Source organism: Equus asinus, chromosome 11 (genome assembly GCF_041296235.1).
Source record: "Equus asinus isolate D_3611 breed Donkey chromosome 11, EquAss-T2T_v2, whole genome shotgun sequence".
NCBI classification, from domain to species: domain Eukaryota; kingdom Metazoa; phylum Chordata; class Mammalia; order Perissodactyla; family Equidae; genus Equus; species Equus asinus.
In genome coordinates, this window is record NC_091800.1 from 74,150,064 (window position 1) to 74,164,482 (window position 14,419).

Below are 14,419 nucleotides of genomic sequence, written 5' to 3' on the forward strand. Positions count from 1 at the left end.
TTGAATCTTCTAAATAACGGTTTAGAGCATGTCCTCTACCTGCTGTCACATATGCCTTGTCCTCGATACTTAACCCTTAAATGAGCATCTGTTCTTACAAGATCCATCACCATCTGCTGGTGTGCAGCTACTATTATGGAGTCCAGGACCTGTGCTCCTGCTTCTTCACACGTAGGCCACACCAACACCATCCTCACTTAAAAATCAACAGGACAGGTTGCTCTCGGTCAGACACCCTTCTCCTTTACCCTTTCCTCTCAATTCCCAGGTCCTACTGCCCTGGGCTTTTCAGGCCCCCACATGTAGGTGCCCACACGTGCAGAAGGACAGCACAGATTCTCTTCCACGGGACCTCAGGTCTGGATTGCCACAAACGTCAGCCTTTTTAATTGGTCCTGTCCTTTACAGCAGAAATCGACTTCCCAACACACTGATAACTCTCCTGTAACCCAGAAAACCCCAGCTTAGCCTCTTGTTTCTGATTCACTCATTCATTCAAGCAGAAAATATTACGCATCCACCATGGTGTCAGGGACTACAACACATGCTGGCCAGACAAGGGGAACACCAAAGGCATTCGGGAGCCTGCAAACTGCTGGCTTTGTTTAGCCTTAGGTTTCAAGGACACTGAGTCCCACCTGCACTTCCTTTCATACTCATACCACACATTCCACTTGAGTTGGCTAAACATGCCATTACCCACCATCCTCCAACCTTTCTCAACTACGTCAGTAGCTTTACTCCAGCTGTGTCCTCTTGCCGTCTGCTGCCAATCCCACATCAGTTCTTCCTGTTCCCCAACTTAACTCATGAAGACTTTTCCTCTGCATGTGAGATTTGTTTGTTACAACCAAATGATTTAATGTTTGGTAATACAAGTGTAAACAAGAGAAACACACCACTCTAGCAGACTCACAGCATCTATTTTATTCTAAAAAGCACCAAAAGAAGACAGAAGTCACCGATTTATTTTTAATCATTAGGCATCATTACATTTGGCAACATATCAAAATCAACGACTATTCTCCTGGTCACTTATGTGCACAAATTCTGGGACCTTTACGAGTTCAAGTGGAATATTTTATCTACCATCCCATTCAAGATACACACACATTGGGGGCCGGCCCCATGGCGGAGTGGTTGAGTTCACGTGCTCCTGCTTCGGCGGCCCAGGGTTTCACCGGTTCGGATCCTGGGCACAGACATGGCACCGCTCATCAGGCCATGCTGAGGCAGCATCCCACATGTGACAACTAGAAGGACCCACAACTAAAAATATACAACTATGTACCGGGGGGCTTTGGGGAGAAAAGGGAAAAATAAAAATCTCTACAAAAAAAAAGAAACACACACATTAAATTTGCTTGGTATCTCTGTCACAGTTTGGGAAGCAAATTAAAAAAACAAAGTGTTCAATAGTACCCCTTGAGCTTTTCACCCCAAGCTTTACTTTCAGGTCTCTGGAAGGGCAGTCTTCACTGCTAGCAGAGGTTTCTCATTCATTCATGCTCGCATAACTGCAGTCATAAAAAAAAAAAATCATCCCAGTCATTGTACTAGGGAATGTGGACTTAGCATTAACAAAACACACCTGGGCTCTCTCCTCCTGGAATTCCTGAATGCCCTATATTCCTGACACGGCGGACCAGATGTTTAATTCAAAAGCAGAGCAGCTGATTAACTAAAGGAGAGCCTCTGACCACCATTCTTTCACTGCCTTATTGCTAGCTCCCTCCTACCTCCCCGGGCAAGGGATACTGGACAGTTGATTCCCAATATGCCTCTGAATCTGTGCTATCAGACATAAGATTCATGAGACAAGCCAGGACAGCTGGCTAACTGGTCCTTTCCTAGACTCAAATACCTAAATCTGAAATTAAATTAGAAGAAACAATTTTATTTTCACTACACAAGCAATACAGTTTGTTTTAGAAAAATTAGAAAAAAATATAAACAAACTGAGAACAAAAGTGAAAACCATCAGGAATTCCCCTTCTAGGAACTCAATTGTTTTTGCAAACTATTTGTTGAGTGAACACATCATGCCAGCCACTGGGCAAAGCGCCGCAGACAGAGCAATACTCAGATATGCTCGCTCTCTCCTCACAGAATCCCCTTTAGCTGGGGCACTTACTCAATGGACTACTCAATGCCTTGTATCTCTTTCAGTACTTTCTTTTCCATATATATTTTTCCATGAATATATTTATTTTTAAATAGCTGCTTAAACCCTGTTTTCTCATCAGCTTTTTTCTTCAACTAGCAGTATCCTGTGAACATCTTTCTCCATCAGTAAATATGCCTGCACAGAAAATCCTAACTGTAAACAAACACCACCTTCAAACCTCCGCCTTTCCATGTCTTTCTCGTCTCCTAAGCAAATTTACATTCTTACATGCACAAGGCTTTGCCAGGCAAACAGATAAAAGCACATCTTTCTAGATTAGTGGAGAAACACTTCACCCCATATTTGGGGAGACAATTGAATTTGATTTTACCAATTTTTTTTTCTTGAGGAAGATCAGCTCTGAGCTAACATCTTCCTCTTTTTGCTGAGGAAGAGTGACCCTGAGCTAACATCCGTGCCCATCTTCCTCCACCTTATATGTGGGACGCCTACCACAGCATGGCTTGACAGCGGTGCCATGTCTACACCCGGGATCCAAACCAGTGAATCCCGGGCTGCCGAAGGGGAACATGTGAACTTAACAGCTACACCACTGGGCCAGCCCCTGATTTGAGCAATTTTTTGATCTGAGCATTACAATCTTAAATCTTAATTCAAGTACTTTTCTCTCTCTCTTTTTTTTAATTGGCCACAAAACCCAAAACAACAACGACTGATATCTACATTCAAACAAGAGTTTCCGGCCTTTTCCTATATGCATATGAAAATTTTCCACTGTACTTCTTCACATCATACTAACAACTTGAAGACAAAAGAGGATGCTTATTCCTGACACCGAAACTGCCAAATGTCATCATTTCTGCAAAGTCAGAGTGTCCATTTTGTCTGGCCAAATTTCCTTCCTGACAGAAGACATGGCCACAAATGAATATAGCATCATACATGTTATGCCATGGTTTTAAATTAGGGAAAAAACCCACTATTTTTGCCTGATTTTCTGTTCTCCAAAATCCACTTGCCTTGCCTCAGGCCTATCTACCCCGCCCACTCATCCTTCCTCCAACAAACAGGACACACTGGCTCCTTAGAGCCTATGCAGGTGGCACCTCTCTCTGCCCAGCTCAGCGTCTCCTCACTCACTCCTTCTCGAATGGCTAACTCCCCTCCTTCTTCAAGGCCAGATCATCTTCGTTCCTGCCCTGGGCCCCGAGGACCTGTGTCCCATGGTCTCTCAGCTCTCTACGCCATATACACCATGAGCCATTTCCTACAGCTTCTGCAGCCCAGCATGTGGCACTTTCCCACACTGGGCTCCAGCAACCCCCTGTTCTCCTGTTTTGTGGTATCCAATAACTGCCTTTGATCTTAATAAAACCATTTAAAGGAAAATGTTACAGATAGAATTTGATGTAAAACTGGATCTTTCCTAACCAAATGTGTTATAAAAAAGAAAACAATCCTCAAACACACATATACACAGAAACCTACAAAAAACCCACAAAGACATGATAAAACGCTTTAGAAGATAAGGACGTTCCCATGGTACAGCAGTGAGCTCATCAGTTGATTTCCTCCCAAATTCTGTTGACCACCATGTAAAAACAGACTCCTTCCAACACAAATGTTTACTGAGGGCTTATCCTGCGCCAGGCCTTGGTCAAAGCATGTCACACATCACATCATTCAATTGTTACAAGAACTGTTCCACAGATGAGGAAAGTTAGGCATAGAGATGGGCCAGGATATGAACCAAGACAACATGGCTTACCAAACTGTTAAATTAAAAATTAAGTATACTATAAAATAGGTAATAAAAAGAAAATTATTTTATCAACATATCCTAATGACACAACCTGGTGATTACAAACTCTCTTAGCACCAATTGCTGTTTGTGAAAATAGTACAGACATGTCTCATTTCTTAAAATTGAGTTCATTTTTATTATAGGATTCATTTTATAGTTATTGCATCCACACATTTATAAAAATGTGTCTATTTTTTTCTGGCAAGCAATCATCAAACTTCTTATCAAATTGATCTAAATGTCACTTTCAAGTTTCTGAAGTCACTATTCATTTATCTAGCCTTTTTCCTTGAGGGTGAATCCTAGAAATATTGCTATGCTTTTATTATCTTTTCTCTAAATTTTACCCCAAAAAATGAGAAAAAGCATTTACTACCTCCCATGTGATAAGCTGACATCACGTAGTAAAGAGACAGCTGTCTTAATTTCCCCCAGATGACAGATTTCTTAATTTCCTAGAGTTAGTTTTAGTCTCACAAATTCTTGACTGAATATGCTGAGCATGTGAAAACTAGAAAGTAGATTCCACTTAAGATATGTGGTTAAAAGAGTACGTGTTTCTGCAGAGATTGTGCTAGGGCGGAAAGAAGAGGCTTATTGAGAGAAGTCCTTCTGTCATACTCCAAATCCACACACAGGACATAGGCAAGGCTGTGATTCTGTTTTGTAGTGTTCTCTGTTCTTCCAGCAAGGAAAATCCAGACTCAATGGAAGTTACCAATCAGAAGTTAGCAAGTGGTGGCTGCTAATTCAATAGAAAGAACTGTTTAATCTAAAAGTTTCCAATAATGATGTGTTACTTTGTAATTATACACCATTATAATGGGCTATCCGGAGAGGTGTTTCAGCTCCTTTCTGGATGTTTTCAGAGAGAATGACCATATATCATGGAGTTTGCAGAAAAGACCTTTGCCCTGTCTGGGAGTGTGCAATAGACTACATCCCAAGAGACGTCCAATGATAAAATTTATCAATACGCTCTTGAAGCTGCTCATAATTTTATGCATTTTATCCATCCTTAGGGTGGGGTGATTGTCTATAAACTACTGTACATAATTTTACAAGAGAATCAAGCTCAAGCATTATGTATTTTCTTTTCCACTTGAAAGATGAGAGCAAACATTTATTGAAAGCTGGCTCTGTGCCAGGCACTATGTCAAGGCCTGAACACCTTTCTGAAGTAGTTTTTAGTATTATCCCCATGGCACAGATTCAAAGTCTGAGGCAGACTTGCCCAGATCCATATGAGTTGGAAGTAAGTTTAGAATCCAGGGAATCTGTTTTGTTGGGAGAACACAGGTCAGGGAGGGAGAGAGAGAACAGGCAGAGAATCTAACTCAATTTTCAACTTCAAGAACTTTTGTAAAATTGAAATGCTTTGAACAATGATGAATTTTACTTGTGATTTCTTCAAAACACATATAATTTGAAAATAATTAATTTTTAAGCCTAAACAAATTACACCTAACATTTGCTGAGGGTTTGTGATATGTCAGGCTAAGAGCTTTGCATGGACGATGTCATCTACTTCTGGCCCCGCCCCAGTGAGCAGGTGTTCTGTGATTCCTATTTTACAGATAAAGCCGAGGTTTAGAGGAGGGAAGTGCCCTGCCTCAGCTCTCTTTCTGATCTTTACCCCCGTGATATTCAGCTGTCCATGTCTTTCCATCTGACCTTTCCAGGGCTTTGTGAATAGAATCTTCTTTCGCAGACATCAGAGATGGGGAGTCTCCAATTCTTGCCTCTCCTAGGTCTAAACAGTGAAATTAAATTAGAGCACGGCTGCCCCCAGAACCACAGCGTCAGTCCTTGGCCACTCTCAGGCAAGCCTCTCATCAGTCCCCTTTGATCATGAACTTTATGGGCTGGCGGCATCTCTCCCTCTAATTGGGCTTCTGCTTGGAGGAAAGGCAGGAAGCTGTGTTGTTTTCTCTCTCAAAGCAGCCTGAGTCCTCTGTCTGACCCAGTGCCATAGCAGAGCAGATCACCTTAGTAGGAGAACTAAGCCAGCATTGAAATTTTGACCCATGGAGTCACGGCAGCAATCTCTCTCGCCTCCTTCTGCCTCTCTCTCTCCAAGCACACTTTTCATTTGGGTGCTTACTCGTCTGTGTCTTGGCCCTCACCAAATCAGGGTGTAGCCCTGCAAAAAGAGAGTTTTACATGCACGGTCCAGTCTCAGCAGGACTGCAAGGGCCACTCAAGATGGGCCACCGCAGAGAGGAAGCAAACATTTCAAAGGACCATCTCCAAACACAGGCTCTTTTCTCTTTTCCTTTTGTCAACACACTGATTAAAAACAGAAAATGGCCCCCCCCTTTTTGTATTGAGTCTACTTCCTAAATCCCAAAGAAAAGCAGCGTATTATTTTTTTTTCTAATTCTTTCCACAAATATCTCAAAACAGTATCATTATTTCTCCAAGGATTCTGGTCTGTTTCATTTTTTTAGTTGTGAAAATTGAATTTCCTTTGACCTTTAAAAATTATTGGATTTGGTGCAGGAATTCAGGATGGACCATGATGGCCCAACATCCTTGCATCACTGCACCCTCCATGCCAAACTAAAACAGCCCAGCAGCAGGAGAGGGAACGAAGTTGTATCTGCAACAGCTAAATCACTGTACTGATGACAAGCTGGGGCGATCAGCCTGCCACGTAGGCTGAGCAGCCTCTCTCCAGCCTCTACTCAGAAAATGCAGTCAATCCATTCAACAAGTTTAGAAAGGGGACACATTTATAATTTTGTGAGTTATTGTGGGTACAGCATAGGTGTAAGAAAATTTTAAGAAAAGAATGTCAGAGTGAAGAAGGGTGATCAACACAGGTTGATCCTGTGATTTTGTAAGAAGGTCAAGTTTCCTAATGTTCAAGTGGTTCCTGAAAGGCTCTTTCATCCTCCAGGGAGTGGCAGAGCCTTCGATGGTTTTTATCACCCAATAGCTTAGTGACAGGCATCCTATGCTGATAAACCACTACTATCATTTAAATATTATGAAAATCAGCAAAGGAGATTATCTATTTTTATTGTAGTTGCTTAATCTTGTAAAGAATCTACAAAAGTTGAAAAAGTGGATGGTTTAAAATAATGGTTTTGAAAACTTTTCCAGACTGTACTTAAATAGTACAGAAAATCAAAAGGAGTTATCCATTCTTTTTGTGGTTATTTAATTTTGTAACATGAATTCACAAAGTTTGGACAATGAAGGTGAATGGTTTAAAATAGTAGTTTCCAAAGATTGCTTAACATCTGAATCATCAGGGGAGATTTTAAAACTTCTCAAGCAGATCATCCTTCACCTCAGAAATGCTAAATTGGAACCTTCCCAGGGTGGAATATGGGAAATGGGTTTTTTTTTTTTAATTCTTTTTTTGGTGAGAAGGATTGGCCCTAAGCTAACATCTATTTCCAATCTTCCTCTTTTTTGCTTGAGGAAGATTGTCCCTGAGCTCACATCTGTGCCAGTCTTCCTCTATTTTGTATGTGGGACTCCACCATAGCATGGCTTGATGAGCAGCGTGCAGATTGGCACCTGGAATCCAAACCAGCAAACCCCAGGCCACTGAAGCAGAGAGTGTGAACTTAACCCCGATGCCACTGGGCCCCCCAGGAAATGGTATTTTTAAGAAACATTTCCCAGATGGTTCTTACACATTCTCCCAGCAGAAGTCCCAACTAGTGATGGATCACTGGTCTAGATGCTCACAAGAACACTTTAACACCTATAGAGTTTACAGTTCAGTCAAGACTGGTAGTTTGGGAAAAAAATAAGAGAGACTAGTTATAAATAACATAGGCAAAATAGAAATCTGAGACAAAAATCTTGATTTATAACTATGTATATACAGTATATTCTATCCTTAAGTTTTCCTCACAGAACTTCAGAATTTTCCTAAAAAATAACTCTATGGAATATATTTTATATTCAAGAATAAATTTTTGTCTTATGAGAAGATAACTAAGAAATCTGGTTTTTCCTTGACTTTCTACTATAATTTTCTAGTCTAGCATACACCTTTAAAATGGCTATTCATTTCTTGAAAGGAAGGAAGCAAAAACAACTTGCCTAGTTCAACTAAGTAGGTTTTAAAATTGCTTAACTTTTTATTTAATAAAATGTAGAAAGCTGTTTGAAGGCTTTCCAGAATTTAATATCTTTTTTCCTCCATAAAAGTATTGACATATATTGAATTGAGGGGAATGAGAAGGATAATTCGAGGAAAAGTGTTTCCAAATCCAACAAGCTCTATTTCTGAGAATTTAAATCCCTTATTTACAATATTTATCTTAATCTTTGTGCTTTAGCTCCTGGAACGAATAGTTAACCAAGTTTCCATGTTTGAAAGATTCCCATGCCAGTTTTACATTATCCAGGATTTTTCTTCTTTCTCTCAGGCAAACTTCGTCACATATATTCAATAGCATTTTAAGCCATCAGTGACTTGATCTCATCTGATACAAATTTGTTTCTTGTCTAATATAGGCTTCCATAATTTGTACTTTACAGAAATAAGAGGTAATTGAAAAGAAACCCTTCCTCAACTCCAGATGTGATATGTGAAGCTGATCTCCTGTGGATTTCACAAGAATACAGGAGAACAGATTCAAAAAAAAAAAGCAGCAAAGTAGACACAGTTAACTAAAGATAAAGAAGTAGTTAGTTGTTTTATCTAGGCATACAAAATAGGAACAGAAATACCTACCATCACGGAAGATTGAAGTCCTTGATTTATCACCCAACCCTCCCTTTCATTCTGTGGTTGTCACCACCTCCGTCAGCACTTGTTCTGTTAATGAATCTCTACCATGCCCCTCTCCGTTTCCATTACAATATTCTGATTCCAGTCACTCAGTCTTAGAATTTCATCCCCAATTCTTCCAACACCTTCCTTCACTGACCCCCATTCTTATTTTTCTCCTTATTCTTGACCCCATTCTTATTTCTGGCATGCTGCTACATCCCATTGATAGCTACAGATCAATATGCCTTAAAGATCGAAACGCTGTGGCTCTTAGTTTTTTCTATCAGATCTAAAGCTTCCCTATTTTGTAATGAATTCATTCATATTTTTAGCATCCTCCTCTTTGTTTTCTTTGATAGTTCTGTTTTGTTGTTTTCTCTACTTCCTAAACTGAAATGCTGATTTCTTATCCCACTGTTGGTCACAGAACCTTTGGAGGAAACACTGCATCTATGGGCCATGTCTCCCAAAGCAAATACAGACAGGAATACTTCCGGCTACCTGTACATATTGTGGTGTTATGATAATTAGTATATATAGGAAGTTTGTAAATATAATTTTATTAAAGAGTAACTTTTATTACTTTAAGGTCCTTTTTTCTCATTTAATTACCTTTTGAAGTATTATTTTGACATTTACATACTTCTGCCTTTCTGGGTAGCAATTGCCTAATATATATTTCTTCATCTTTTTATATTTCATTTTTGACCCATAGTAATATCATAAGAGAACTGTCTTCTGGTACTTTTCAGAATTATACATTTTCAGGATAGTATTTTATTGCTAGCTGATAGTTACTTTTGGCTCACGTGTATCAAGCCAGTCTAAATTTTCCTTTTGTAGACAGGTGAGATTTTTTTGAAGTTGACCAGAATGCCAATAGGATATTCTCCTTTTTCTAAATTTTTCAAATTCAAGGTATTCACCTGGATATCTCTAGATGTTGGCTACTTTTTATTAATTTTTCCTGGTACATGATGACTCATATTCGTCTACACATTTGGGTATTTTTTCATCTAAAGGAAAGTAATTATCATATTTCACAGAGAACAAGGCAGGTGTTCTATTTACTCTGATCTCCCTGTTACGGAGAGCATTTTTCTTTTTTAGGAAGATTAGCCCTGAGCTAACATCCGCTGCCAATCCTCCTCTCTTTTGCTGAAGAAGACTGGCCCTGAGCTAACATCATGCCCATCTTCCTCTACTTTATATGTGGGACGCCTGCCACAGCATGGCTTGATAAATGGTGTGTAGGTCCGCGCCAGGGATCCGAACCCTCGAACCCAGGCCACCAAAGGGGAACGTGTGAATTTAACCCCTGCACCACCAGGGCCCCCAGGGAGAGCATTTATTTGCGTGTCTCTGTGGGCTGTCCTCCATCCTCAGCCCAAACAAAGTCCCCTTTTGATCTCCTTCTTTTGCATAACTGGAGTACGTCTCGCTCCTGATCTCTGCAGAAGTGATTCCTTGGCTGCAGAGTTCTCACCTTTCCTCTTCTATTCTCCTTGACTCCCTCCCAGGACCCCTACCGCTGCCCCCACCTCTGGACTTGCCAACTCAGTCCCTGTCACCTGAGCACCTTCCATTTGGCGTGGCGGTGGTTGCCGTGGAGTCTGCTTCAGCAGTCAAGTCATTCTGTTACCTGCAGAATGCTCCCAACTTTAGTCTTCACCATATCAAATTCAAGGGTTCTGCCAGGAGCTCTGTTCCTCACTTTTCACGCAACTCTCTCAGAAAGGGAATTGTGACCTGAACCTTGGTTTTGCCCATCAGCCCCGCTAGTCCAGTTCCATCTGCACTGACTCTACCAGAAATGCCTTGATGCCGACGGTCTCGGAGCAAACGGTCTTCCCCTCCCTGTACCTGTGGGATACAGGTTTCCCAACATATAAATTCCTTTGATCACTTATTTGAAGTCCGAGTAGGAAATCAAAAAGCATAATTAGACTCTGGAGCTCAAAAATCATTTTTTCCTAAAACACTCTGCATTTCCTTACTCTTTTTTTCAGCTTACCACTTCTGTAACATTCCTACTTTGGTTTTACTCTAAGAGGCATATTTTATCATCTGGATTTCAGACGAATTTGTTAAAGGTCAAGTCTTTCTCTAGTGCAAAGGCCATAAATCCAAGCTATTATCTCATCTTCTTTTATTCCTGTAAAAGAGGGAAGGTGATCCACAAATACAAAGCAGATTTACCTCAGAAAGCATATACAGCACCTTCCCCAAAATGACAATCTTTATGACACCAACGTGAAGATATGTATATATCCATAATATATCATATATATCATATACATACAAAATATATATATATCTCCATAATAATTTAGGTTTTTTTCCAGGAATATCATTGTTTGGAATTTATCATGAGAAAAATAATATCCAATAGAAATAAATTCCTATACTCTAAATATCTATCAGGACATTATTCATAATGATGAAAAACAGCAAAAAGCACATGTCCAGTGATAGAGATATGGCTATATAAGTGAGGCTATATTCATGGCTTATAGTCTTATATAGTCACTTACCATTTTTTAAGAAAACCGTATAGGAACATGAAAAAATGCATATGATAAATATTAAATGGAAAAATGAGTATAAAAATTGTACAACACCTGGACTACAAATACACAAAGTATGCAGTCTTAAAAAGGCTATGCAGGGGCCAGCCTGGTGGTACAGCAGGTTAAGTTCACATGCTCCGCTTCAGCAGCCCCAGGTTCGCCAGTTCACATCCCAGATAGGAACCTACGCATCGTTTATCAAGCCATGCTGTGGAGGTGTGCCACATACAAAATAGAGGAGGATGGGCATGGATGTTAGCTCAGGGTTGATCTTCCTCAGCAAAAAAGAGGAGGATTGCAGCGGATGTTAGCTCAGGGGTCATATTCCTCAAAAAAAAAAAAAAAAAAGGCTACAGCAAATACACAGATATTACAATCATTTGTGTTAGGTTGTTAGGACTTTGGGTGTTTATTCTCTTTTCTCTACCATCTCTGTCATTTCTATCATGTTTGATTATTTTAAAATTCAAAGGATGAATTAAAAATTTTTAAATGTTTGTACACAAAGAGTTGTGAAGGAGTAAAAGTTTCTTGCATAGGTCTCTGAGGAAGGTAAGAATCATATAACATGACAGTCATGCTCTAAAATATTGATACCAATTTTGAGGGGCAAGCCACAATTTCGTTAAGCTCAAGGTCATAGTTTCCAAACCAAAACTACAAAATAGCACATCTTTCTTTCTATCCACTTGGTTACATGCTTGTCTTTCCTGACAGATTCGTGGGTTCTGAGTCTCTTTTCCTCACTGAACTGCCAGCTCCCAGCCCAGTGCCTGGCTCACAATTAGGGTATAATCTTATGGGTAGATACGATTGTTTTCTTTACAACCTCGAAATCCACATGCGACTCTTTTCCCCCTCGCTAAATATACATAGCCAGAAAAATCTGAAATTATCTCAGCATCACTGATAAACGACAAAACAAATACACACATGCATGCCCAGGTGTAAAGACACACTCACACTTGCAATATATACGGGAAAGAGAAGAGAAGCAAATGAACCTTTCAAAGAAATGCCATACCCAAAGACGAGGAAAATGCTACCCAAACCTTCAAGTCTCTAAACTGCAAGCAAATGGTACTATTTTGAGTAGGTTTTTCTCTAAAGTATAACATTTCCTCTTTTGAATATCTTGCAAGTCATCTCCAAAAGTTATAACTATATTACCACCATTTTTCAAGACATGACTTGTCTTTAATTTTCACAGACTTTTAGTATAGTCCTCACTAGTGACAGCACATCTATTCTGCCAAGATGTCATGTCTTCTACGAACACATAACAGGGTCCAATGAGCCTATTCATTTTTTTTTTTTTTAAAGATTGGCACCTGAGCTAACAACTGTTGCCAATCTTTTTTCTTCCTCTTCTCCTTCTCCTCAAAGCCACCCACCACACAGTTGTATATTCTAGTTGCCTCTGGTTGTGCCATGTGGGACGCCACCTCAGCATGGCCAGATGAGCAGGGCCTGTCTGCTCCCAGGATCCAAACTAGTGAAACCCTGGGCCAATGAAGCAGAGCGCGCGAACTCAACCATTCGGCCACGGGGTGTTCATTTTTAAATTTGTCTCCTAAGGCTAGTTTTTCCTTCACTCTGTTTGGTTTTAGCAATAGCTGGCTCAAAATACACTACAGAAGGATGAAAAATACAACACGGAAAGGTCCACAGAATGAAAGGCAACCAAGTAGGAAATACGCTTTTGTTGTTGCAGTAGAGGTTGGAGAAACCATGATTTTTATTCAAAACTGTTGAAACTTAATCTTTGAATGTCAAAAGCCCCTCCTACTGTATATCTGCCTTGAGGATATGGCCTCAGTCCACCCTCTCCTCTCCTACTTAATTTCAAATCAAATCACAGCTGTAGCTACGAAAGTGTGAATCATAAAAAAATAACGGCCACCTGTTAATTTCTGATCCCCAGGAAGGGTCTTCTCCAACCTTGGCCTCCTTATACACAACAGTCACAGCTGCTCCAGTCCATTCCATCCCCTGGGAAATCCAGGCCTAGCTGATGACCACACAAACACGACATTAAGACTACAACCTTCAGGCCTCGGAAGTGTGTGTGTGAATACACATCCTGATAATACATTCCCTGAAAAATTCTGCCTGAAACTGAAAGATTAATCCCATGATATCTCAAGCATTTATCAGGATCTGAGTTCAGAGTTATCACAGCATCCTGAAAGACGAAAATCTGAGTCAGAGGCTCAGGGTTGTGGGCCCGCCTTTCGATTCCAGCCTGGAGATCCACACCAATCTCTTAAGGGCTCAATGACAAAAAGGGGTTGCTTTGGTAAGACACCACTTTGCTTGCTGTGTGACCACCCTGGTGAAAGCTGCTCAACCAGGCCAATTAATAAGATGAGGGACATGAAGCAATCGGCCGGAGCATGGGGGGTAGGGCAAGGCCACCGGCCCCCCGAAACCTGCTGGAGCAGGACCGCCCCCACACCTGCGAGTTCGCCCGGAGGTGCGAGGGGCCGCTGCCGCGATGCGCATCAGCCACATCCCCAGCCACCTGTCCCCCCGCGGGGCAGGCCGAGGTCAGGCAGCCCTGCGCTTCCAGCGCCCACCCGCGCGGCCGAGTCGGGGCCGGCGCCTCCCGCGGCTCCCACGCCCGGACCCCGCGGAGCTAAAGGCGCCCCGCCCTCGCCCCTGCGCCCCCCTCGCCCCCCGCGCCTCCCGGCCCAGCCCCGGCGAAGGCGACCGGCGCGCGCCCGGGCCTCGGACGGCCGTGACCAACCTGTAACCCTCGCGCTCGGTGCGGTCATGGTGCGCGGGGTGGCAGCGGCGGGGCCCCCGCGGGAACGCGGCCCCTCCTCCCGCGGCTCGGTCGGCGCGCCCCCCGGCTGGGCCGGCTCGGGCTCTCGGTGCCGGCGCGCGCTCCTGCCGCCGGGCGCGGGGCCTGCGGAGGGAGCGGGGGGAGCGGAGGGGAAGGGGGTCAGGCCGCGGCTTGTTTTTCTTTTTGCCTTTTTTTCTAATCAGAGTTGGCTTTGCCGCAGGGGCTGCGACGAGGCCGTGGGCTGGAGGAGAAACCGGCAGAGGAGGCTGCGCTGCGGTTGGTGGGAGCGCGAGGGTCGGAGCCAGCAGGTTCCTCGTCTCCAGCTGCCACCGGCCGCAGTCTCACAGCAACAGCTGGGCTCTCCCCTGCCAGCTCCTCTCGTGGTCTC

At 42.3% G+C, this 14,419-nt stretch overlaps 1 protein-coding gene across 2 annotated transcripts in view; it reads right to left on the reverse strand.

The window, feature by feature from the left end:
* NALCN (sodium leak channel, non-selective) overlaps positions 1–14,133 on the reverse strand; it is a 303,103-nt gene extending 288,970 nt beyond the window's left edge. For both annotated transcript variants that reach the window (XM_070520121.1, XM_014839403.3), the window contains exon 1: positions 13,993–14,133. The gene's annotated coding sequence lies outside the window, so the exon portion shown is untranslated. The remainder of the gene's footprint in view (positions 1–13,992) is intronic.
* Positions 14,134–14,419: the final 286 nt, after the last annotated feature.